This window comes from Protopterus annectens, chromosome 4.part0 (genome assembly GCF_019279795.1).
Source record: "Protopterus annectens isolate FY-2018-M chromosome 4.part0, PAN1.0, whole genome shotgun sequence".
Classification (NCBI taxonomy): Eukaryota; Metazoa; Chordata; order Ceratodontiformes; family Protopteridae; genus Protopterus; species Protopterus annectens.
Window position 1 is genome coordinate 353,132,511 of NC_056733.1, and position 25,956 is coordinate 353,158,466.

Consider the following 25,956-nt stretch of genomic DNA (forward strand, 5'->3'; position numbering starts at 1 on the left):
CCTGGGTTAGAGCGTCTCTGGGGGGATGGCCTGGCAGTGGGAAGAGAGAAAAGAAGTCTGGGCATTTGCTGTTTTGGGGAGTAGCAAAAAGATCGCAACATGGGCCCCATTCTAGAAAAATCTCCTCCACTATAGATTGTTTGAGAGACCACTCGTGAGGCATGAGAATAGCTCTGCTCAATCTGTCCGCTAAAATGTTGGTTTTCCCAGGGATATGCGTTGCTACCAGAAACTGATGAGAGGAGATCGCCCATTGCCAAAGTCTGAGAGCTTCTCGACACAAGGGGTAGGACTTGGTTCCGCCCTGTTTGTTGATATACCATGCTACAGACATGTTGTCTGTGTGAACTGCAATTGCTCCCAAGGGAAGAAAGTCGTTGAGGGCTTGCAACGTTAAAAGCACTGCTCTCATCTCTAGGACATTTATGTGCAGGTGGTATTCGAACGGTTGCCACGTCCCATGAACCATCCTGCCCTGATAATGACCCCCCCACCCGATCAGGGAGGCGTCCGTAGTGACAGTGGCTACCGGGGCCGGGGGTACAAAGGGTCTGCCTTGGTGAATCTGGGGAGAAGTAATCCACCATGAAAGATGATTCCTGCAAATTTGTGTCACCAATATTTGGTGACGCATTGGAAGTTGTTGGTAAGACCACTGAGTGAACAACATCCACTGAAGCAGGCGCATGTAGAAGCGAGCCAGGGGAAGAAGAGTAATGGCCGCAGCCATGAGGCCCAACACCTTTAGAACCATTCTGGCTTGTACTTTTTTGCTGGCTAGGATGATCCTCACGTGACTTTGTATATCTGAGATTCTTTGGTCTGTGAGGGTTGCTGACATCCGAACAGTGTTTAAGTTTGCGCCTATGAAAGTAATAGACTGGCAGGGCAATAAGGAGGATTTTTCGTAGTTGAACGAAATTCCCAACTGAGTGCAAAGATTTATTGTGTAATCCCTGGCTTGAAGAAGTTGATGCCTGGTGGTGGCTGAAAGGAGCCAGTCGTTGAGATACGGAAACACCTGGAATCCTTGACGTCTCAGGTGAGCCGTGACCACTGCCATACATTTGGTGAACACCCTGGGGGCTGTAGTGAGACCAAAGGGCAGGGCTCTCAATTGGAAATGACTGGACCCCAGCCGAAAGCGGAGAAACCTTCTGGAGCATCTGTGAATTTTTATGTGATAGTACGCGTCCTGAAGATCTATTGAGCACATCCAGTTGTCCTTCTCTAGGAAGGGCAAAATTGACTGAAGTGTGACCATTCGAAATCTTGTCTTTCTCACAGAATTGTTGAGTCTGCTGAGATCCAATATTGGTCTCCAGTCTCCCGTCTTTTTGGGGACCAAAAAGAATCTTGAGTAGATTCCGGGCTCTGAATGGTCTATTGTAACTGGCTGAATGGCTCTTTTTTGTAGAAGTTTTAATACTTCTAACTCTGCAACTTCCCTTAGACCGGGTGGTACATCTGGAAGGGAATTTGTGTGAGAGAAGGGACTTTCCTCGAAAGGAATTTTGTAACCCTCGGATATGATCGACTGTACCCATCTGTCTTGAGTGAGGGAACGTCAGGCTTCTGGGTACAGCGATAGTCTTCCCCTGACTGCCTCCAAGGATGGACAGTCGGGCAACATCTCAGGGATGCTGAAAGGGCTTGTCAGAGAGAGACTCTCTGCTTCCCTGGTTCTGTGGACCCCCTCTGCCTCTAGGGCGGCATCTGTTTTTATTACCCCCTCTGCCTCTAGGGGTAAACTGACCACGTGTATCCGGCGTGACTCCTTGGGACTTGCGGAACCACATCTTTCCACCCTTCTGTCCTTTAGGGTAAGGTCTAGAAGGGGTGGAAAAACGGACCCCTACGGCAGAAAGAGTCTTGCCGTCCTGTTCACACCTGGTCAATGTATCCTTCACTTGAGGGCCGAACAAAGCCGACCCATCAAAGGGAGAATTTGTGAAGGATGCCTTAAAGGGATCTGCAAAATTACAGAGCCGCATCCAGGCTTGGCGTCTAAGAGCTACTCCTGTACCTGCGGCTCTACTCGCTCCATCTGCTGCATATGATATCAGTCGCATGGAGGAGTTAGCTATAGAATTAAGGATTCCTAGCTGAGAAGCAATTTTTTCTTGAGCCCCTGCAGCTGTAGGATCCTGTACTACTTCATCTAGTTCCTTAAGGATGTCCCTTTGGAGTCTGGTGAAGTGACATAAGTAGTTCAGCGAGCGCATAGCAAAGGTCGCTGAAGAGAACATCCGCTTACCATACCTATCCATGGTCCTAGAATCCTTATTAGGAGGATGGACAGGTACGGAAGGATCTGCAAGTTCCTTCTTAGTGGCAGCCGCCACCACCATGGCATCAACAGGGACACCTTTTGTAAGGAATTGCTTGTCCGAAGGGGAAGTAATAAATTTAGACGGCCTCCTAGGAACTGGCTCTACAGAGTCAGGAGCAGCCCAAGCCTTTCGAGCAATAACTTCCATAAGGGGGTCGAAAGGCGGAGACACCCAGGAGGTGGAGGGCCGAGATCCAAACGCCTCTAGGTATACCGACTCATCCTCAGAGGGATTTGTGGAGGGCCAGTTTCCCCTCTGTTTTAGGAGTTCTAGGATGTCTGAAAAGGAGACATCCTCAGAGGGGGATCTTGGGGATCCCTCCGACTCATCTAAGTCGGTATCTGAAGTGATAGACTCAGGGGAGTCTAGGTGTTTCCTCTTACAAGTCCTCTTGCGCGGAGGATCTCCTGACTGATCAGGAGAATCCTCGGAAGAGGGGGTTATTCCCAGTGGGGAAACCTGAGGCGGAGGATCTCTGGGTCCGGGAGCAAGAGAGATGGCAGAGATATCGACAGGCACTGTAGAGGGAGGAGCTAAGGGAATAGACTGCTGGCTGAGCCCAGTGGCCAGCACACTCTTCATCACCTCGAAGGCCCCCCCCCCAGGGAGGTACGAGAGAACCCGTTCCGAAGAAACCGGAACTCCAGGACCCACCGAAAGGGAAGGCTCCGAGGCAGATGTCGGAGCCGAGCTCATCAAGGCCGAGGCTCCAAGGGGAAGAGCGGGGTCGGACAAGGGTCCGATGCCACTCACCCCCTCGGAGGAGAACAGGGAAGCCCGACCACCGAATCCCTCTAAGGATGGTCTCGAAGAGGAGATAAGAGTAGATGCAGAGGGTGCAGAAGGGGGGGGTATCCGCCCCTCAGCCATAGCAGAATCTATACCCGAAGACTCCAGCTCCAAACTCTGAGGTAGAGTCAAAGGAGGAACTTCAAGAGGGTGTGGACTAATAGTCGTCTGTTGAGACGGACTGTGCAGCATCTGGGCCAGTGCCTGTGATTTCAATAATCTACTGACCACCCTCTCTAAATCATGGTCTGAAAGCCTGGATGACCTAGATGATCGGCTCCGATGGCTCCGCTCCGAGAGGAGAGGCGAGGCCGGAGCCAAGAGTATCGGTTCCAAGGAAGGGGACCTGGACCTCTTCCTCGAAGGAACCATCGGAGCCGAAGAAACCATAGATGCAGTCGGAGCCGAGGACTTTTCGGCTCCGACAGAAAGCCTCGATGCATCAGCTCCAGCCGGAGCCGATACAGACATAACTGTAATGGTGTCGGAGCCGGTCGGCGCCGACACCGAAGCCTGAGCCACATGGTGGTCGGAGCCAGTTGGAGCTGACACCGATGTGACTGGAACAGTCTCGGCACCGATGGCTATCGGTGCCGAAGGTTTTTGCAAACCAGGATCGGCTCCAGCCGGAGCCGATCTCGACTCCGAAGGAGTCGGAACCGAGGCCACAGGCTTGGACACAGTAGCCTGGGCCTTGGAAGACTTTGAAGTCTTGCTTGGAGCCGATTTAGCCGGAGAGCCCTCCGGTTTAAGGAGACCCCCTTAAAATCAATTTATTTCTTCTCTCCTGCAGGACTCTCTGGCTAAAGGAATGACAAATCGCACAGGAGTCCTGCAGGTGGAGAGGTCCCAGGCAATATAAACAAGAAGTGTGACCGTCTGTCAGAGACATCTTCTGACAGCACGAGTCACACTTCTTGAAGCCTGAGACCCTCTGTTCTTTAGACATAGTGCTTTCAAAACAAACACTACACACACAGTCCCGAACCAGACAAACTAAAGTTAAAGAATTGAGAAAATAAAGACTCTCACACACACACCCTGACAGGGGGGGATGGGAGGGAATTAAGGCCTGACTAAAAAAGTACAGAAGGAAATAAAAAGTTAGTCAGAAAAAGCCTCACAAATATCTAAGGAGAATGAATTTTAAGGAAAAAAGAAACATTTTTCTGATTGGGGCTAAAAATTAGTAATAATACTCACTTACCAGGAGCTGGTAAAAGGAGGACCTCATCAGCGAAGCGGCAAACGAGATCTGAGTACTTACCGCCTTGCATCATGGGATATGGGGCTGCCTCGAGCTGGTAAAAGTGACTCTCGAGCTTAGCAAGTGCCTCGGCTCCGAACCCATCAAGCAAGAATGAAGGCGAGATTGACAACTTAACATCTAACTTTTTATACAGTTATGGCATACAAAGTCAGATTTGCAGAGTTTTCATAAATACCACACATTCCATATTTATAAGTCACTTTAGGTCGCCGTTATCTTCCTTTTTCTCAAAAGTGCTTAGAAAATGGTTCCACTTACACATTTTCCCTAGAGCTTAAAATTCACACCAAAGCTTAAAAAATTAAGTCTCTCATCAAAAAGCAACAGAAAGACCTACAAACCCTTCAGGATTAAGCCCCTGAATTCTTCAATTAATTAGCTTTCTACATACCTCCTTGATAGCAAAAAAAAAAAAAAAAAATACAGTGTCACACAAAGTTCAGCATAACTACAGTACCTATTTTCTAATACATAGTCTAAGGTTCTCACATACTTTCTTCTAAAATATTTGTTTTGTCACACACAGTTTGGATGCCATCCTGCCAGCTCTTGAGAGAGTGGACATGACTCATCAGCTTATCAATTCCCTTTGATTAAGTGATTAATATCCATTCCTGCAGGAAAAAAAAATAAGGATCTCAAAGAATTTAACCTTATTATCTATGGTTTACAGTGTCCACAGCACATCTTATTTGTCAACTTCAGTAGAAGAGGCTGGAAACAGTCCTAAATAGTGGACGCTGATCAGGGATTAGTAAAGTTTTGCAAATATTCTTTTTCTACAGATTCCAAGTGCATATTATTTTCACCATTAGCAACTTCCAGATTTATTTGTGATTAAACAAAAATACTTCCTGTGACCATGAAAAATCCCCCCCCCCTTCTCCTACAGCATTAGATCTGGGCACCTTGGAAATTCCAGATCTGTGATTACGAAGAAGGGACCACATAAAAAGATGGGCTTTTCTTGTTAAGGAAAGCAAAACAAAATAATAAAGAGAATAAATAACCATACCTGCATAAAGAAGCAACAAGAGACACTATGCTTAACATCACCCCATTTTATTAAAAGTGGACAGAAACAACTATTAAAGACAAAGCAAAAAAATAAAAATAAACATTCAATTTAAAAAAGAAGTTTGTAACAGCAGCCGTAGCCACCATGTCTCTATCATCTATATTTGTGTACACACCAGAAACGGGAATGTGTGTATCACCACAGCTGGCCAACATTCTGTCTAGCCTCTTACGTCTTCCTATCATATACCTCACCCAATGTAACCATAGGAAGTTACTAGGCTACTGACCCTGAGACCCTTATAAGCCTAGCCAGGAGTTTAGACAAGTCAGCATCCGATGCCCCTATCCAGCAAGGACAAGGATGGAATCCCAGGGATGTATTTTCTGTTTCCCATCCAGTTATCCAGGTTGTGCTTAAAAAGGGGTAAAGTGGTACACTGCTTGACATGGAGAGAGAGTCTATTCCACAAATGGGAGAGTCTCTGGGACACAACTCTGTCCTGCCAGCAAGTCCTACTGATATCACAGACCAAGTTGAGGCAGAACGAGTGGGTTACTGGAGTGGAGCTTGACTTGTGAATATGCAGCAGTTTCATCAAGGCGGGGTCTGAGATAGCCTTGTATGCCAGACAGAGGTCACCTCTGAGGACTCTGCATGAAACGGAGTAGAGGGATAGGGCTTTTAACCTGTGTATGGTAGATTTTTGAGGCCCTGGATTCTCCTGGTGAAGAACCTCTGCTGTCTCTCCAGCTCTTGCATGCGCTTTGCGAGGTACATGCCAAACGGGGCACTGTACTCAATAATGGGCCTTATAAGGGAAGAGGTAGAAGGATGTTATGACCTCCTTGTCACTGGATGAGATACCCTTACTTATGAGGTGGGCCATGTAGAAGGCTTTCCGTACAATGGAAGCAACATGGTGGTCAAAGGTCAGGTTGCTATCAACCTGGGTGCCCAAATCTCTCACGACTGATTGCGTCCTTAGGACATTATTAATGTGATGGCCCACCTCAAAGATAAGGGTATTTCATCCAGGAACAAGGAGGTCATAACACCCCCTGTACCCCTCCCTTATCACACCCATTATCGAGTACAATGCCCCCTCTGGCAAGTACCTTGCCAAGCACATGCAGCAACTGGAAAGACCACAGAGGTTCCTGACCAGGAAAATCCAGGGTCTCAAACACCTATCCCATAAAGATAGTAGAGGGACAGGGCTTTTAGCCTCAGTCTCATACAGGCTGTTCAAAGGTGACCGGTGTCTGGCATACAAGGCCATTTCAGACCCAGCCTTGATGGAGTTGCTGCATATCCGTAAGACAAACTCCACTCATGCAACCCGCACGCAAGGCCTTAACCTGGTCTGTGACATTAACAGAACTTGTTGGCAGGACAGATTTGTGTCCCAAAGACTCCCCCATCTGTGGAACAGACTCCCTTCTCCATGTCAAGCAGAGTACCTCTCTAGCCCTCTTTAAGAAGAACCTGGACAACTGGATGGGAAACAGAAAATATACCCCTGGGATCTCACCTGTGTCCTTGCTGGACAGGGGAAACAGGTGCGGACTTTTAGGGAACATGGGTGAAATTCTTGGCTAGGCTTATAAGGGCCTCAGGGTCAATAGCTTAGTATCATCCTATGAATCTATGAACCTAATTTCTGGGGACATCACTCTTCCCAAAGGGGATGATGATGCATTTTTTGGTACTCCGCTTGAGGCCATGTTTCTGGCACCAGTCATTTGTTTGGGTGAGACCCTCTTGGATGATGTCCACATCACTAGGAGAATTGACGACGGTGCCCAGCTTGCAGTCATCTGCAAACTTGGTCAGCCATAGCCCACTGGCTTTGGTCTGTAAAGCCTGTACCTCAGAAAAGTATATTCCAAATAACAGAGGCCCCAAGACCGAACCCTGGGTTACACCACTTGTTACGGGTCTACTGCTTGAGGTAGTTTCCCCTATTTTGACTAGGTCAGTTCTATCAGTGAGCCAGTTAGCTACTCATCTGGTGACATATGGATTGATGCCTAGTTGAGAGAGTTTATCTATTATACCCGAGTGGGAAATAGTGCCGAAGGCTTTGGCCAGGTCAAGGTAGGCGATGTGCATCATCTTCTCCTCGTCCATGGTGGTGACTGTCTCAAAGAAGTTGACCAAGTTTAACAGACATGACCTCCCCTTGACGAAGCCAAACTGTGTGGGATCGAGTGTTTGGAGGTTGCCAATGTCCTTGTTAATGAACGCCGTGATAAACTGTTCCATGGCCTTGCAGTTCAGGCTATTTAGGCTGATGGGTCTATAATTTGCCAGATCTGTGGATGCTCCACCTTTGTGCAAAGGGATGACAGTGGATGTCCTCCACTCAACTGGGAAAAAGCCAGTACTCAGGCTTTGGTTGAATGGGACACCTAATGGTGCTGCAAATTCCTGCTCAAGTTCATGTAGGATGCAGCCTGGGATATCATCTGGTCCCATGGAGGCTGTATTTTTTGCCTTTGAGAGAGCAGCGATGACCTGTTCCCTAGATATAAAGGGAAGGGGGCAGGTATTGGGAATGTCCTGATTTACTGATGGGGGGGGGGATAGAGGGGTGAAGTGTTTGCTGAATCTGTCAGCCAGCAAGTTTGCTATTTCTACAGCATTTGTATATGTGATGTCCTTGACCACCAGTTCTGAACAGATCTGGGTGCTTTCGTTGAGATGCAGATATATATGAAGAAGGCCTTTTGATAGTCTAGTAGATGTGGCCAATTTGGACTCGAAGTCTGCTTTGGAGGATTTCACTAGTGCTCTTACTTTCTTGAACATGCTAAGGAGAGATTGCTTCCAGTTGGGAACCTGCTCCTCATTGGTCCTGGACAACAATTTTTTTTTCCTTTTGTTATAGAGTTTATTTATTGCAGATGTCCACCAGGTAGGTTTACTCTTCCTTGTGGAGGGTGATTTAGTCCTGTTAGGTATTCCTGATTCCATGCATCTATATAAATGCTTGTATAGTGCTTTGGTATAGCTTTGGATACTGGTGCCATTTCCTACAGAGGAGAAGGGGGCTGTGAAGCTAGTTTATACCATCCCTCAGAAGGCTGTAATCAGCTTTGGAGAAGTTCTTTTGTTTGACTCTAGCTAGAGGGGTGTCAGGGAGATGTTGACTTCGAAAGTGACTGCTTTGTGTTTGGATCTTACTAGGGAGGATGATACTGCAGGGATGCTGCAGTGGTTACTCATGTTGGTTAATACCAAGTCTAAGATATTATCACCACTTGTGGGGGTATCGACTAGCTGTTCCAAAGCATTTGCATTGACAAAATTGAGGAATCTCTGGGCATTTGTGTTCTGGCATGAGTAGTTCTTCCAGTCTACGTTTGGGTAGTTAAAGTCACCCAGGATAAGGGTAAAGGGTTGAATCTTGACAGATTTAAAGAGGTCCAGATAGGCAGATTGGGCATTTTGAGTCAGGTGTGGGGCTGGTAGCTAGCCATGATTTGTATAGGGGTCTTGTCAATGGTTAACTGCACCTGGAGTGTCTCCTGTGCATCATACTGTTTGACCAGCCTGGAGGTGTGTATGTCTTTGATATATATATATATATATATATATATATATATATCTATGTATATATACATATATATACATACATATATATACATATATATATATATATATATATATATATATATTGAAACTCCACCTCCTTTGGCTTTAAAACTCCACCTCCTTTGGCTTTAATGCCCACAGTTTGGGGTCTGAATGTATGATAGGATGAGTAACCAGGTAAGGCTGGGCTGCTCTCAGCAGCTTTGAACCAGGTTTCTGTGACTGTGCAGATATCAGCATTTTCCAGGGTTAAGAATGCTTGCAATAAGTGCAATTTCATGTTAGACTTCTAGCATTAGCAGCATGACCTTTAATTTGCATTTTGTTGAAATTTTTTTATGCTGGTAGTTTTAACCTCGTCACTTTTCCTAAAAAGGCACTATGGGGGAGGCAAGAGCCTTTGTCAGAAGCCTGAAGCCCAAGAGAGACAGATGCAGGCCATCTCTGGCAAAGCATCATGGTCTGTCGATCAGATCTTCCCAAGCTGTCAGGTACTGGATCCCCCTACAATGACAACAGAAATTAAGCCAATTGTTAAAGTCAATCATTTTCTGTTTGTATTGAGGTATCATTCTGGGTGATGGTAGAATGCAGCGTAAGGCTAGGGACACACCTGCCTGGAAAACATATTCAGCGAGTTCAACCAAGTCTCTCTTCATATAGTCCAGGGAGGTATGTCTCAAGTCATTCACATCAACAACAGTACCAGTTGCTGAGAGACTCGAGTGTGTATGTGATATGGCGGATTCTGGCCACTGAGACAACTAACCGTGACTTTCTCCTTATCCAGCCTGGTGAGACGCACATCTGTGTGTCTCACATTGGAGTCTCCTATGACTAATATGTTGGGTTTATGGTTAAGCCTTAGTAGCTGTGAGACACTGGTGTGTGAACTGTGGGTGGTATGGAGGGCTGTGGAGTTCGTATGTGCTTTTACTTTGAAGGCCTCCTTTGTTTGGGTATGTTCTTGTTGAGGACCTCTACATATGTGGGTGCGTGTTTTGCAGGTGTTGGTGGTGTTTGACTTGTAGTGATTGTGTTGACAACCTTCTCAGTGCCAGATATACTGGTATGAGAGGAAGAGAGAGAGAGAGAGAGAGAGAGAGCATAGACTCTAGGTTCCTAATGTAATTACATCTCTCGCAAATTGTGTTCCTAGGTGATAGTAGTAGATGGTTGTCTGTGTACATGAGGCAGTTGCTACACTGTCTCAGGATGCTCACATCAACAAGACTGGCAGAAGAAACTGTAGGAAATTGTCTATCCATACCTGGCAGAATCTTTGGGAGAAAGGCCAGGGAGAGCTAAGGGGTAGGCCTAAAGCCCAAGTGCTTAAACCAAAACTAAGAGGCTTAGAATAACACAATTTAAACAGGCTATAAACAAGCAGTAAAAATGCAACACAAAATAATGCAATTGAGCACTTTAGAAAACAAGCAGCAGGAAGTAGCAGAAAAAGCAAGATGAAGTAATGTAGTAGGAGGAGGAAAACACAAATACAGTAAAAGCAGCTGAATAAAGTGTGGTGGGATTTTTGTTAGTAAGGTAGAAGGAGGAACAGAAGATAATTCAGGGTGAAGGAACTAAGGGGTTTGGCCTTCCCAAATGATCTCTGTATTAGGTAGAATAAGCTAATGAGATGGGACTGGGAGGAGTGTCCCAGATCATTTGTATAGTGGGGGAAGGCAACAGCAAAAGCCACCAACTTTAAGAACACAACAGCAGTTGGGAGGGTGGGAGAAAAACAAAAAATTCAACCAGAGGTCAGCAAATATATAAACTCAGACACAGAAAAGTAAATAAATTCTGACAAGGTGTTGTATACTACATGTCTATTCTGTATAAAACCAAGCCCTCTGGCACAATGCAATTTACATTTCTAAGATTTCTTCCTGCCCAAACCAGCATAATCCTCAAGACTGCACCTTATATCACTTTATAGGCCTTCAGCAATACCCATCTGCATGCTGTCCACTACACAAATTGCCATTACCTAATGCCTTTCCCAACCTGTCTTCATCTATCCAGAATTGCATTCTAGATGTCAGACTGAAAAAAATTCTGTCCATTTCAATAACATAACTTTGTACCGCACATCATACTACCTTCTAGACTTCTCAATCTCTTCCACACATAAAACAACAATCATTAGACATATTAGCGTTCATATCCGAGTACTTTTCTACTATGTCATTTTATAATTTATTAAAGAAAGCACACTAAATGTGTATGCTGCATTATACCAGATCAGTGAAGAACCAGTTAACTCCCTTCTTGATCTTGTAATAGGGTTTAGTATAGCTCCTCCGAAGGCAGCAGAACAGAGCTTGCAACTTCCATTTCTAGTTTCTCAGGTACTTTTAAATAAGCTGGACACAGATTCCAGTAACCAGCTTTTACAATTAAGGGTATCCCATTAAGTCCATAATTTAATGCTACCCTATTTTCTTGCAAGTTTACATCAGTTCCTCACTCCTACCTTTTGTTTTCCTAAATCCACCCCCCCCAAAACAAAACATCTACATAATCTCACCAAACTTTACCGAATCACACCTTCCACTTTTCTGATTTCCTACTCCATATCTCACATGACATGCGCATAATGACTTTTCCCCTTTGCCTGTTTCAACAAAAATTATTACGCGTCTATATTAGATTATCGAAATTTCAGAACTTCGAACACCATATAGTCGACACCATATGATACTGAAAATTCGAAAATCTTAAAAAAAAAAAAAAAAAACAATAAAAGTAACTTGTTTAAGCAGGGGGGGAAGCCCCCTTGCACCCCCCACACTCCCCGCTACTTAAATATACCAACTCAGAGATTGCACTTCAATGGATTATGGTGCGGAAAGGGAAGAGTTCCCCTTGCTACGCTGTAGCACAATCTCAGTGTTGGTATATTTAAGTAGCGGTGGGTGTGGGGGTGCAGGGGGGGCTTGCCCCCCTACTTACAGCAGTTACTTTTGTTTTTTATGTTTTTAATTTTTTTTTTTAGATTTTCGAAGTTTCAGTACTTCGATTATACGGTGTCGACCATATGGTGTTCGAAGTTCTGCAACTTTGATAATCTAATATAGACCCTTTATTACTATATTCTCAAAATATGTGCACATTAAACTAAAACACGTATCTCATCTTTTTCAATCATCTTTGCCTTAACACCTCATTCAGGTTCAAGTACCACTGCTTAATTTCATTTGCTATAAAGTCATTCACCATATGCCATAATTTAAAACCTTATATTCAATTACCCATGCGTTAGAATATGTCCCAAATCTAAATATCACTTGTTATGAAAAGTACTAGTATAGATCTCTAGACATGGTATTAGACAGAGCTCTCCTATCACTGACCGTGCTCAGAAATAAACAAAATGATTTATTTTTAGTCCAATAACGTTACCAACACTTTTTTTCTACTAGACTAGAACTCAGTAGAACAGTTGGCGAGCACAGTTTTATTAAGACCTGCAGGTCATTTTGAGTTTTACAGAGTTTCAAAAACAGGCTTTTCCACATCATTTCCTTCCTCATCTCCATGAATTTCATTTTTTGTCACTCAAATGATTTTGATGCTAAACTAAATCTGGGACTCTAGTACCAAGCGTGTGGCACTCATGCAGGTACTGAACTTGTATATGCCTGTACATATGAATATACTGAATAATTCAAAGAATAACTCTGGTAACCTCACTGAAAAACTAGCCATTAAATTACGGCCAACTTGTCAATCGTGCTCTAAAAGTATAATGCCTAACAATCTCTTGCTCTGTCTAGATTAAAATATCTTCCTGCACTCCAACGGTTACATAATAAGGAATCCTGGTCACTCACTCACTGGATACAAAGACAGGAACAGCAAGTATTAAACTGTGGTATCAGTATACATATACAGCCCTAAACTGTGAATAAATTCTGTTTTATGCTGCCCTCAAACGATGATACCATCTAGACAAATACATGAATTTATGATCATAGCAAATAGTATCCAGAAAGTCCTGAATTACCTTTTCTTTTGAAGAAACATTCGCCGTCATCTTTCACACCATTCCACATGTAAATCTACCTCTGTCAACTCCGGAATCTTCTGACCTTAATATACTTTCACTGCTTTCTGCTCTTTTTTCAAGACAATGCTTTGCACACACTGTTACCCACCACTGGTCATCTCTCTTGGTGACCATAGATACGCAGTGGCTCCTAGGTAGGACTTTAAAAATGTTGAAATCTTTTTAGATGCACATGCATAGACAGCTTCAACTCACCCAAACACGCTATCAGTCCAAGTAATACAGAAGTGAAAAGAGGTATGCTGGACTTCTTAGTTTTGAATCCCGAATGAAAGCTATTATATATTCAGTTCTATGATTCTCATAGTGCCTAAGCAGAGGGCTCTGTGTGTGTGTGTGTGTGTGTGTGTGTGTGTGTGTGTGTGTGTGTGTGTGTGTGTGTGTGTGTGTGTGTGTGTATATATATATATATATATATATATATATATATATATATATATATATACGCACACGCGTTTGTAATTCTTCCCTACGCAATACTTGCATCCTATGTTGTGTTATTCCTTCCTACCAGTCACTTATGTTTCAGCGTCAGTACTTTAAGAGTGGTACACTTGATCATCAGACAAAAAGAAACTCATGATCATCAGAAATGTAAATATATTATCCATGAACCTACACACACTTCAGCATTCTAACTCATGTTGCTGTACACAGGAAAAACAAACAAAATATGATATAAATCAGCTACTGCAAACTGCAATCAAAATTATATCAAATTATACAATTTATTTTTCAAATAATTTATTCATTTTAACATATTTACAATATATATGTATAAAGGAGGAAGGAAGATTCTAAATTGTTTTTACATAACAATAGACATTTTTAAATCCTCTACAACCAGACTTCAAAAATGTTATATTTAACTATTAACATACCTGATCTGTCCCAACAAGAAGGTTTTACAACACCATTTTCAGATATTAGCTTTGTTACTTTTTTTTTCACAATTGCATACAATAGTGGTCAATTCTATGAAATGCTTGAATAATGGAACTGAATCAGACCTTCCATTTTCTAGTAATTATGTTTCCAGCAACTGCTAGGAGACCCCAGAATATACAATATTGATTACTGCTTGGGTATTTACAGCATTTACCAAAATTGGTGCCCTTTTAAAGTCACATTTATCTGTCCCTATTTCCTTAAAGTAATATATATCCTTCCAATATTTAGCAGATCGTGGAAAAGTTATGTATCCAATCTGCTTTGGTTACTTTACCACACCTCCTACATTTAGAAATGTCTGACTTACTACATTTTGATATTTAGAATGGTGTAATAAAACTTTTATGAATATATTTCCATGTGAAAATTTTCCAATATAAATTTCAGGATGATAAACCCATATAGTTTAATATTAAAATTATTTTTTTCTCCATCAGGCAGATCTGCATCTATTGGTTCCATAAAAACTCCTCTATTGTCAAAGTTATTTCATTATTAATTATAATTTTATAGGATTTAGACAGACTAATTTATATTTTATATTCCCTTAAATAACATAAGAATGAAAACAATTCCCTAAAATGTTTGAAAAAGCATTCATACAACATAACTTACATTTACATTTTCAAGTATACTATGCAATGTAAACCTATGTGTATTACCCATACTATATTTTTTAATCATTTATTTAAACAATCATATCAAAGTGTTGACATGACTTTTCTTTTTCAATACTCTTTCATATTTCTGGTGATACACACTTGAATGCGGGTACATGTTTAACTATTGTCATTAAAGATCCCCTCCATACTATTTGAAAGCAACTGGTTAAAACTAACATCAAAAGCAAGGTATGCCTACTTAAAAAATGGACTGGTCATAAGAAACTCTTCTTCCATCTTTAATACTCTCACGTATTTCAAATTCTACATCTACTAGGAACTGTACTGACAAAATAAATACAAAAAATGGGTTAAGAATAGAGAATCCTTAAAGAGGAATATTATTGATTATTATCCTCCTCTCTCTCTACTTCTATTTCAGCTCTATACTCAAGCCACTGTTAAATTGCACTCTTATTTGGAATTGCTGCTTTACCTGCTAAGTATTGTACTTAAACATCTGCAAAATGTAACAGTATATTTTACTGAATGGTAACAAAATGTAATAGTATATTTTACTGAATGGCAATGTGTACATTTGAACTACATAATTTAAAAACACAAACACAGAATAACATTAAACAAAACAAGTATTTAAGAGAGTATATTTTCTATGTGCATTAATTTTGTATTCTGCATTTGTCTGACTGGCCTGGGACTTGTTTGAAGAGAGTCCTTAGATCAGTCCGCTTACCTAAGAAATGTTAAGTAAAATAAAATAAACCTAATATCTTGGGTCGCTCAACAAAACATGGATCAGCCATAATATCTCCTGACTGAAGAAACTCAAACCAGGTTACAATATTCTAATACATGACAGAACAAGCAAAAGGTACTGAATGTGTAGTTGTAAGTTTCTATTTTGAGCTCTCCTGCCTCCTGGCTGAGAGGTTATTTCCTGTATCAGCAGAAAATTCGATTCTTATTCTTTAGGTCAAACAATTAAAATCTGTCTATCTTCATTGTCTTTGTTTATATTCTCCCCAATTCTGATATTTATTTCCAAAGAAGTTTCTTGCTGGTTTACATAGAGCAAGACATCTCTGAACTATTTTTTTGCTGGCAAAGGGTAGCTTGAAATATTTCCTTGACTACTTCAGCCATCCATCTATTCATCTCCAAGATGATATCTTCCGACTGGATTGCAACCACTACAAAAAACATTGACAAATGTCCTGGTACATAAAGCATTCCCAAATATGTCAAGTTCTCCTGAAAATATTCCTGAAGCGGATAAAAATAAAAATCGCTAAGTGATCACACTTCAGCCAAATATGAGCTGGAAAATTACTATGCAAGTGCTCTTGCAGGACCTCTAGGTTTGATATGAAAATAACTACTCGTAGGTTGCCCGAAGTAAGGTGAAACTCCAGTGGCAAAAGAAACACACCAGACTCCTCCAGCAAAGAGTTTTTATCTCTGATGATGTCTTTACTGAAGGTGAAAGCACTTGGAAATTAAATTACACGTTTATTCAGCTGTGCCGTTTCCACTCAGTTCATTTCAGTTGTGGTCTGCTGGAGGAGTCTGTTGTGTTTCTTTTGCCATTAATATGAAAGTAATCAACTAATTCCTTCCAGACCTTAAACAGATCCCATCTCTGTACATTACCTCTATGTAATGCTACCCCCCTCCCCATTCAAGTCAGCATTCTTAAAAGAACTGAGCAATTTAATCTCTACGTCTAAGCACTATATTAAAGCAAAAAGTCTTCCCTAAACCATGTTTGGAAGATCAACCATCAAGCCAAGCTCTCAGATAACCTACAGCTGTAGTATGAGGTTAAAGAGAGAAGAAAAGTTTATATTTTTGAAGAAAATGTTTGTCTGTTCAACAAACTATACAAATAATCCCAAAGCAATTTGAACTACATTAATCCACATTTTAAATTTTAATCCAAGACATTCCTCAGCATATTCCACCAGTTTCACAAATTGCTTAATAGTAAGCTGCAGAAAGCTTTGGACTTCACTTGGCCTTTACCTCCACTACTAGTGCCATCCTGCCTTTACCTCCACTTCTAGTGCCATCCTGCTTTTGACAATGTCCAGTTTTCTCCCTCTGTTGTCTCATTTCATTTTGTTTATAAACTGCCTTGTAAACAGCAATCAGAATCTGCATCATTCGATAAATCCCCCCCATATCCTAAAAAGGGATCAGTTATGACAATATGGACTGAATCAGATGGGCAGTTATGATGGTGGGTTAGGAAAGACTCGTACTAAATTTTGCTGGTTACCGTATCATTGTGAAATCAATTCAGAACAATGATTAATCCTGTTTCTCAACCTCCAACCACAGTTAAAATATTTATAACAACTTGTACTATCAATGGTGATTCTGGGTTCATTATTTATTTATTTATTTATTTATTTATTTATTTAATTGACATTTATTTACCAGGAAAGTCTGAGTGGGCCAAAAAGTGTCCATTTTAAGCAGAGGCCCTGGGAGAAAAGCTCCACTGTTCAAAAATCAATTACAGATATTTTAGGAGAGAAACAAAATGTAATAAGAAAAATACAGAGCATTTATTTCACAGTAAAAGATGAAGTTTCACTGTTGAGACGAAAGTGCTTATCTTTGTAGTAGTTTTATTGAAATTAAACTGTTGGTGACCCACAGACTGCGGCTCAAGTTTGGTTTTATTGTTTATTTTCCTGTTGGCAAAGTAGCTAGAGAGCCACTGAACAGATGGAGATGACAGACCCAGGGTGGAAAGTTGATTGAGGAGTTTAGTGTCTGAGACCACGTTAAAGGCTTCTGACAGATTTAAAAATATTGCAGATACAAGTTTATTAGAGTTGCGAGCTTTACTGACAGTGTTTGTAAATGACAGCAATGCAGTGGAGGTGCTGTGGTCAGGCCAAATCCACATTACGTATTACGATTAGCTTATTTGTAAGAGATCGTGGAGAAATTGTTGAAGTAAACATCTTTCAAGGATTTTAGAGAGGGGAGAATGGCTGGCTAGGAGACAGAATTTATTTTAGTGGAATTACTTCCTTTATGTAAGGGGATAGTGTGTCATTTTCCATAAGTTAGGGATGCAGGAATCTATAAATGATTTATTAATACGAATGCTGACTGGATATCCTACTACATCTGTAGCTAGAATTAGGTATCCCGGGTAAAAGTTGTCAGCAGAGGAGGAACAAGGTTTTAGTTTATGTAAAAGCTTTTTATAAAAGTTATAGAAACTGTTTGAAAGGTAAAGTGGGTGGAGTTGTCTATGTGTGTATGGAAGGGGTGAGTCTGAGGTTAACTTGGCTATGCATTCTATGACGTATGTAATGAAATAGGTAGTCGTTTGAAGAAAGGGAAGGTCTGAGTATGAGATGGGACACTTTTTGTACAGGAGTTGATGAGACACGATATGGAGGACCAGAATTTTTTTATGGCTATTTTGTAGGCGAGTATAGTACAACTTTTTATCTCCTATTAACTTGTTTCTTGATTTGGTTTCATTGCCATCTGAATAGCTGACAATTTTTGTCATTTTTAATCTTTTTGCCAGTTAATCCATGCTTTCTCTCTTTCAGAAGGAGTTTGCATTGGTTGGCAAGACACAGGGTAAGGTTGGTTTAATTCTTTTTGTACAATGTGGGGCTAAGGTGTTAAAAATATTTAGAAATGCTACAATGAAGTATTCAACTGCATCATTTAAAGGGAGTCTTTTTTTTTAGGATAGACCGGTTTTAGATATCTGTTGAGGAAGGGTGTTCCAATCTTTTGCTATTTTATAGGAGTAGAGGGAGTCTCCATGATAGTTCTGAGACTGGGTCACTTTTAGCATGTATGACTGGAGGAATCTACAGTTTGTGTTTGGCTGGACTAGGTTTGATAGAGCTAGGCAGTCAGTAGGGTTGAATACGATTTTACGGACAAGGGATAGTTGTTTTTAGTAATAATAGGTTGGGAAGTTCTAGCCAGTTGAGCTGAGAGCAGTGCAGTGGTGTGTTCTGTGGGGTTGGTTGGTGACAAGCTTAGCTATTCTGTTATAGGAGGAGTCTAGTTTATTCAAGTCAGTTTTTGATAGGTTAGTGAAGAATGAGAGAGGTATAGGAAGGTGGATAGCAAGAGGGATCTTGGTTTTAACTGAAGGCATTTCTCCTTTACTGCTTTTGTAACTGTAGTGAAATTCAGCTGTAGAAGTTCCCCTGGTAGTGAGATTGTCTTAACTTTTGCAGCAGGAATTGTCAGGGATACTATGTGCTCAGTACAATAGCTTTTAACTGAAGATATTCTCCTTTTGTACTTTTACAACTGGAGTGAATCAGCTCTGAATCAATATCCGCTCTCTCTTTTTAAAATTATCTGCTAGCATTCCCAAGTGCCCATTTAACACAAGATTATGTGATTGTCTATAGGATCTTGCACTTTCATATAAATAAACTCTCAACAGCAAAATAATATTCCACCATGAAGGCTTTTTTTTTTTTTTTTAAACTTCCCAGATTATTTGACATGGGTAGATACTGCTTTCTCTATACAACTACATAAGAAAAAGATAAGAATTCAGAGTAAAGGCTTTAGCTCTATAGGATATGGGATACACTGGACTTACCTAGGTAATTAAGCAGCTGCAGAAGATTTACTTTCAAGAATTCCCAGAGCACAGATATTTGTTTGTTTTTTTTTATTTTTTTTGGGGGGGGTTATGAACATCCCCAATTTGTGGTCTGATTTGACAATGTAGGATGATGCTTCTGGAGCGCTAGAAGAGGGGGAAATATAAATAAAGACAAGATCCAGAACACAAAGTCCTCTAGTAGGGGGTGCTTTTATCATCTTTTCTATGTAGTTCACACTGCTCACACTTCCCACTTGTTGTACAAGTGAGACAGTTTATTCTGGGGTAACTAACATCAACTACAACAAACATTAGGGTTTACAAGGATATCAGTTATGCCATTAGACTGCAGTCATGATCTGTGTGACACATGGATGGTGTACTATACAGCTGGCTATTAAGTGGTAGTTGATTTTGTTTATGGTGACCTGGATATCCAAAACTGAAAGAATCTACCTTAATGTAAGGGTGTCTCTGACAACATTTCTGAATAAGTTATAAAAGTGACAGACCCAGGAATAGAGGGGTGCTTTCACTGCACAGAACCTAAGCTTCTGTTAGTACACCTAAATGTATGCATTCGAGTACAAGACGGCCTCAAGTCTGGGCATTTTTTTATTAGGACTCCTAGGACCAACTAGAGCCACATTAATATATGTTTCAAGTTGGAATTTGTAAATCAACAATGTAGACTAAAAAATGTTTTTCGGGCAACTACTCAGAAGCACACTGACCCCTCATGAAGCTAAGGAAGAGCAAGATAACAGCTGTCCTTCTGGAGGCAGGACCCAGGACATTTTGAAAGCTCCAAAATCCTTCCATCTTGACAAATATAATGATGGCCTGTTGATGGCCCAGAAATGGAGAAGAATGACTACAGATGTTCCAGCGAGCTTTGTCACTTACTTCTGTGAGTTACATTATGCATAACAGCATCCTCTCTCCTTGTAAGCAGATGCTTCACTGTCACCAAGTCTCATCCAATCAGAGATTTACAGGACAGCATGTATTCTACGACACGTATGCCCCTAGCCCTCCTTTCTAAGACAGGTAGCAGGATCAGCCTCATCATTCCTTCATTTCCCCAGCTATCACTACAACATTTGAGTCACAATGCACATAACCAATGCAATTTAAAACATATGATTAAGTTCATTTTGCTTCATATTATTGCATCAATCAGGGATGCTAACTTTTTAGATGTTAATGAAATTCCAATTTCACAAGATGGATCTGGGTATTCTTGTGATCACACACACACACACACACACACACACACACACACACACACACACACACACACACACACACACACACACACACACACACACACACCATAGCACTTCACAGCCAAGTAGCATGATACATTTTCCATCTCATTGTACCTATTCTTTGTGACCAGTTTCTTATTAATAAAAAAAAAAGATATTATAATCATCTTAAGAATCGTACAATAGAATTCTACTGCACCCCCCCCCCTAGTTACATCACCAAAGGGATAGTGTGGCTGTGAGCACACATACATTAAGAAACATGGCTCAGTGCATGTTCAATGTTGCAGCCATTAAAATCTGCAGATACATCCTACAATGATGTCACTAAGGGTAAAATTCACTGAACTTTATGTGATACCAGTTTAGGGCAAAATAGTACTTCATTAAAATCACAAAAAAAAAAAAATACACCTACAACTAGAATGATTGGGTGGAAAGTGCATTACACACTGTATGGACCATACAGTGTCATGCTGTATAAGGCAACTTCAAAAGTATGACAAGACAGTTATTACTGTTAATGCATTATACTACTTTATGCATAAATTAAAAAAAGTTTACCTACAGAATATTCAATAAAGTGAAAGTGAAAGGACTGTATTACAAGCAGTAAATAGAAAAAGAAATACAAGTAATGGTAAAGGAGTGTTTTGGTTTAAAATACCAAATTTCATGAAAATCTTAAGCTCTTATTATTCAGTCTAAATTCAGGATCTTCCTGGACAAATGGAAAAAAAGAGAAACCCTGTTTATTACACTGATCCTAGGAACTATCGACCTATTAGCCTGACGAGCCTGGTCTGCAAGGCCATGGAACTCGTAAACAAAGACATTGGTAACCTCCAAACTCTGGATCCCACCCAGTTCTAGTTTGTGAAAGACAGATCATGCCTCCTGAACCTGATCGACTTCTTTGAGGCAGTCACCAAAGCCGTGGATGAGGGTAAGGTGGTTCACACAGCCTATCTTGACCTCGCCAAGGCTTTCAACACCATCCCCCATTCTGGAATTATAGCTAAACTCACTAAACTAGGTATAAATCCCTACATGACAAGATGGGTTGCCAACTGGCTCACTGACAAAACCCACACTGTGAAAGTTGCAGACTCCAAATCTGACCTCAAAGCAGTGACAAGTGGAGTACCACAGGGTTCCGTCCTGGGACCTCTCCTGTTTGGTATCTACTTCTCTGAAGTACAGACCAACACAGAAGGCCTCTGGCTAACGAAGTTCGCAGATGACTGCAAACTAGGAGCCATAGTCAAGTCCCCAAATGATGTGGACATCCTACAGACGGGCCTCATTGAGACAGATGCCTGATGTCAGAGCCATGGCCTCAAGCTCAATGCCAAAAAGTGCAGTGTCATCCCCTTTGGTAAAAACTCTGTACCCATGAACTACCACACAGGCAGCAATCTACTTAACACCGAATGTGTGATAAGAGACCTTGGGACCCAGGTGGACAGTAGGCGCTCCTTTGATAGTCACATCACCACATTAGTCAGAAAGTCCTTCTATGCGACACACCTCATCATAAAAGGGTTCTCATCCAGGAAAAAAAAAAAAAAGAGGTCATTGTTCCCCTCTACTCATCACTCATTAGACCCATTATAGAGTACAACGCCCCTTTTGGAATGTACCTCACAAGACATCTGCAGCAGCTGGAAAGGCCACAGAAGTACCTCACAAAGAGGATTACCGGCCTCAAACAAATGCATTACACTGACTGCCTCAAAAAACTCCAGCTTTACTCCGTAGCATACTGCCTAGTCAGAGGTGATCTCTGCCTAACACAGAAAGCTAAGACAAACACAGAGCTGTTGGACATGCTACACCTAAAGAAATCCCAATCCCTCTGAGCTACACGCTCTAGGGACCTAACCTTGTCACCACAATAAACAGGACACGCTGGAGGGATAGATTCCTGTCCCAGGGACTTCCTATACTGGAACAAGCTACCCATCTATGTCAAGCAAAGTTCTTCATTAGCACTCTTCAAGAAAAATCTTGATGAGTGGATGGGAAATAAGAAATACACCCCGGGGATCACTTCTGTGTCTCTGCTGGACAGTGGCACAAGCAAATAACTTTCTTGGGTGACTTAAGCTATGGTACCATGCTGGCTAGGCTTACGTAGGCCCTTGGGCCGATAGCCTAGTACCTACCTATGAACCCACATTTGTGCTTACCTTGGACTTGAAATGACTTAGTACTTTCAACTCTGCGACATACAACTAACAAATAATAGTTCACATTATTTGCACTGTATTCTTATTCTGCGACTGTCTCATGCACTAGATGAGACTGGAAAGTGTCCATAAAGGAAGAATCTACTTATCCAGTCACCACATAAATAAGAATACATTTATCAAATGACTTCTTAATCTTATGATTTCTAAGAAAGTCATAATCGATTATGTCTTATATCATACAGAACACCTTTTGCTGTATGTTTTGTCTGACTTTTTATCATTCCCTACACATTTTACTTCAAGCTAAATCACACTTAGCTGCTGCAATACATAAGGTTCTAAACTTAGGATGTTCTCCATCACTATCGCTACCTGGAACCCATTAATGAAAAAAAAACACACACAAATGAGTACAGCAGATTTTCATAAAACCTCATTATCTTCATAAATTGGGACTTCAGCAACATTATTATACCAGTGATGCCATTATTATACCAGTGATGCAGCACAGCAACAACTTATTAAAGTCAACAAGGGTGTGACACCAAGATCTCTTCAAGCACATATAAAAATGGACATTGTTAGCACACCATGCAACAAGACAAAAACAGCTAACTGAGCCGAAATAGCTCAGTTGGGAGAGCGTTAGACTGAAGATCTAAAGGTCCTTGATTCAATCGCGGGCTTCAGCAGGAAAACCTTTCTGCTGGACTGAGGCATAGGGTGCTGACTTGGCTAAACACTTGGCTAGGCTTATAAGGGCCTCAGGGCCAATAGACTAGTAACTTCCTATGAAGTTAACATATGCTACACTCAAAGTAACTTTCACACTGCAGTCTTTGCATCATATGGTCATACATGATCAACAACCAAACTAAATTGTCAAATATCTGCCACTATGGCACTGCATACCTTTTGAGTTACATATTTCAGGTTTACTACTACTGCAACCACTACTGGTAGATTGCATTTGCAGGTGACACTCAGTTCCAGCAATGTCTGGAAAGTTGGGGCAGATATCTACCAATACTGAAAAACAAGAATGCTAATGAATACAAAGCTTTTAGAAAGGTGAGATTTTCATTTAGGCTTGTTTTTTCATTTCCTCTTCAAATGTTCAGCTATTCATTTTCCATGTTAACATGGCCTAGGCTGTGGAAGTTCAATAACATCTAGATGAGAACTGTATGCTTGCAAATAACGTTTGTTTGTGTCTTTCGGTTTTTCCAGGTTAGGGGTCGCCACAGCGGAACTCCAGTCCGCTAATGATTGGCGGTTGATTTTTACGTACCAGCTTGCCAGGCCTAACGCACAACCTTCAACGAAGGTATGCCCATTCACGCATGTCTTCACGCAGAAGACGCTCCAGCTGAGAATCGAACCGGACATCGTCTTACTGTGAGGCGACAATGCTGCCGAAGCACCACATGCTTGCAAATAAAGTAAGTGATGAAAATAGTGAGATTAGTAAAATTAACAGTAATGAAGATCATTATTTTGTAACAACTGAAAGAGCACACATTACTGAATTTAGAAGAGAGGGATTCTTCTTATCTGGTCAGAAATGGTATGCTAGTAAATGAAGACTATTACAGGAACTTATATTCATTATACTAGCTACAGATGTGAGTATCTAATAGTGTTATGCTTGCCAAGAGCAAAAATAAAAGGATGCGAGTAGGGCCTTACAATGCCTTAACGTAAGGAAGTATGGAGCTGCTTTTACTCATGTTGGTCCAAATGATGCCACTTTAAAGGACTCACTAAATGTTAGTAGGAACTTGCATCTTCTTTAGATAACACAGCTTGTACAGGTGTTAGGATGTATTTTTCACAAATAGAGAGAGAGTCAGGTCAGTGTGAATGAAATACTATATTAAATTTCTATGTAAAATTTCTAATTAAAATATTTACCATTAAAATGCTTTTGTCAAATTTAATTGGGGTCAAAATATCCAATAAATATTCGCATAGACAATAATGTGACTTTTAATATGAAAGTGTATCCAATTGCATTGGGGAATAACTGTATTGCTTCTGTCAAACCCACCTTTAAAGGAATCGGTAATGGGACAAACCCAGAGTCATGTTGTCCCATAAATTTAATTTCTTGCTGTGGAAAAATAAAGGAGAAGGTTATTTTGGATAAATTATTGTCAGAACTGAAAAGGCTGTGACATGAAATCACATATCAGCATGCATATGTTGAAAAAAATAAGTTATGTACTCACCATAATGTTCCATGTTGGTAGTCCATCTCACCTTTCATTTTTACATATTGGTTCGGAGCCGATCCTCGGCTCTGACTCGGTAGATTTACAAGCTCGAAGACTTCTGGTTGGCTTGTGGCTAAGCAGGTATCCCATAGTGCACCAGTACAAACCCCAGATCTTGTTTGCTGCTCACTAGAAGAAAAAAAACCATAACAGACAAACCAATACTAAAGGGTCTCCAACAAAGATAACCAAATTATTACTATTATCTCCAGATCTTCCAGGATGGGGGCAGTAGGGCGGGTTGGTAAAAATGAAGGGTGAGATGGACTACCAACATGGAACATTATGGTGAGCACATAACTTCTTTATGTTGTGTAGTCCAATCTTGCCTTCATTTTTACATATGGGACAGCGTCCCTAGCGCCTTATTCTTGGGTGGCTCACTGGAAAATACTCCTAAGCACAGTGCAGCCAAAAGATGCTCCATCCCTGGAAGCTAAATCCAATTTGTAATGTGTAATAAAAGTGTGAGGGTTAGCCCACGTAGCTGCTGCACAAATATTATCAAGTGGGACCCTGGCTTGAAAGGCTGCAAAGGTAGACAGCGACCTGGTAGAATGAGCCTTGATCCTGCAGGGTAAAGGTCTGCCCTCTGAACTGTAGATAATGGCTATGCAAGTGGAAATCCAGTTGGATAGTGTCACTTTAAAAACTGGTAAGCCCAACCTGGAGTCAGAAAAGGAAATGAATAGTTGATCTGATTTCCTAAATTCCTTGGTCCGCTATAAATAAAAACATAGTTGTTTATGAACGTCCAGCTGATGAAAACGGTATTCAGCTGCATTACAGTGATTAGGGAAGAAAACTGGGAGTTCTATGGATTGATTTAAGGTAGCAGGGGAACAAACTTTGGGGACAAGGGAGGGATTAGTACGCAGTGATACCCTGTCCTTGTGAAAGATCAAATAAGGTGGCTTAACAGACAAGGCTTGTAGCTCCGATA

At 41.2% G+C, this 25,956-nt stretch overlaps 1 protein-coding gene and 1 non-coding gene across 4 annotated transcripts in view; one reads left to right on the forward strand and one right to left on the reverse strand.

Annotated features, from left to right (window-relative positions):
• Window positions 1-25,956, reverse strand: part of TAOK3 (TAO kinase 3) — a 2,060,965-nt gene that overhangs the window by 1,944,044 nt on the left and 90,965 nt on the right. The window lies entirely within an intron of this gene.
• On the forward strand, window positions 23,357-23,429 carry TRNAF-GAA. The gene has a single exon. It is a non-coding gene; the product is annotated as a tRNA-Phe (tRNA).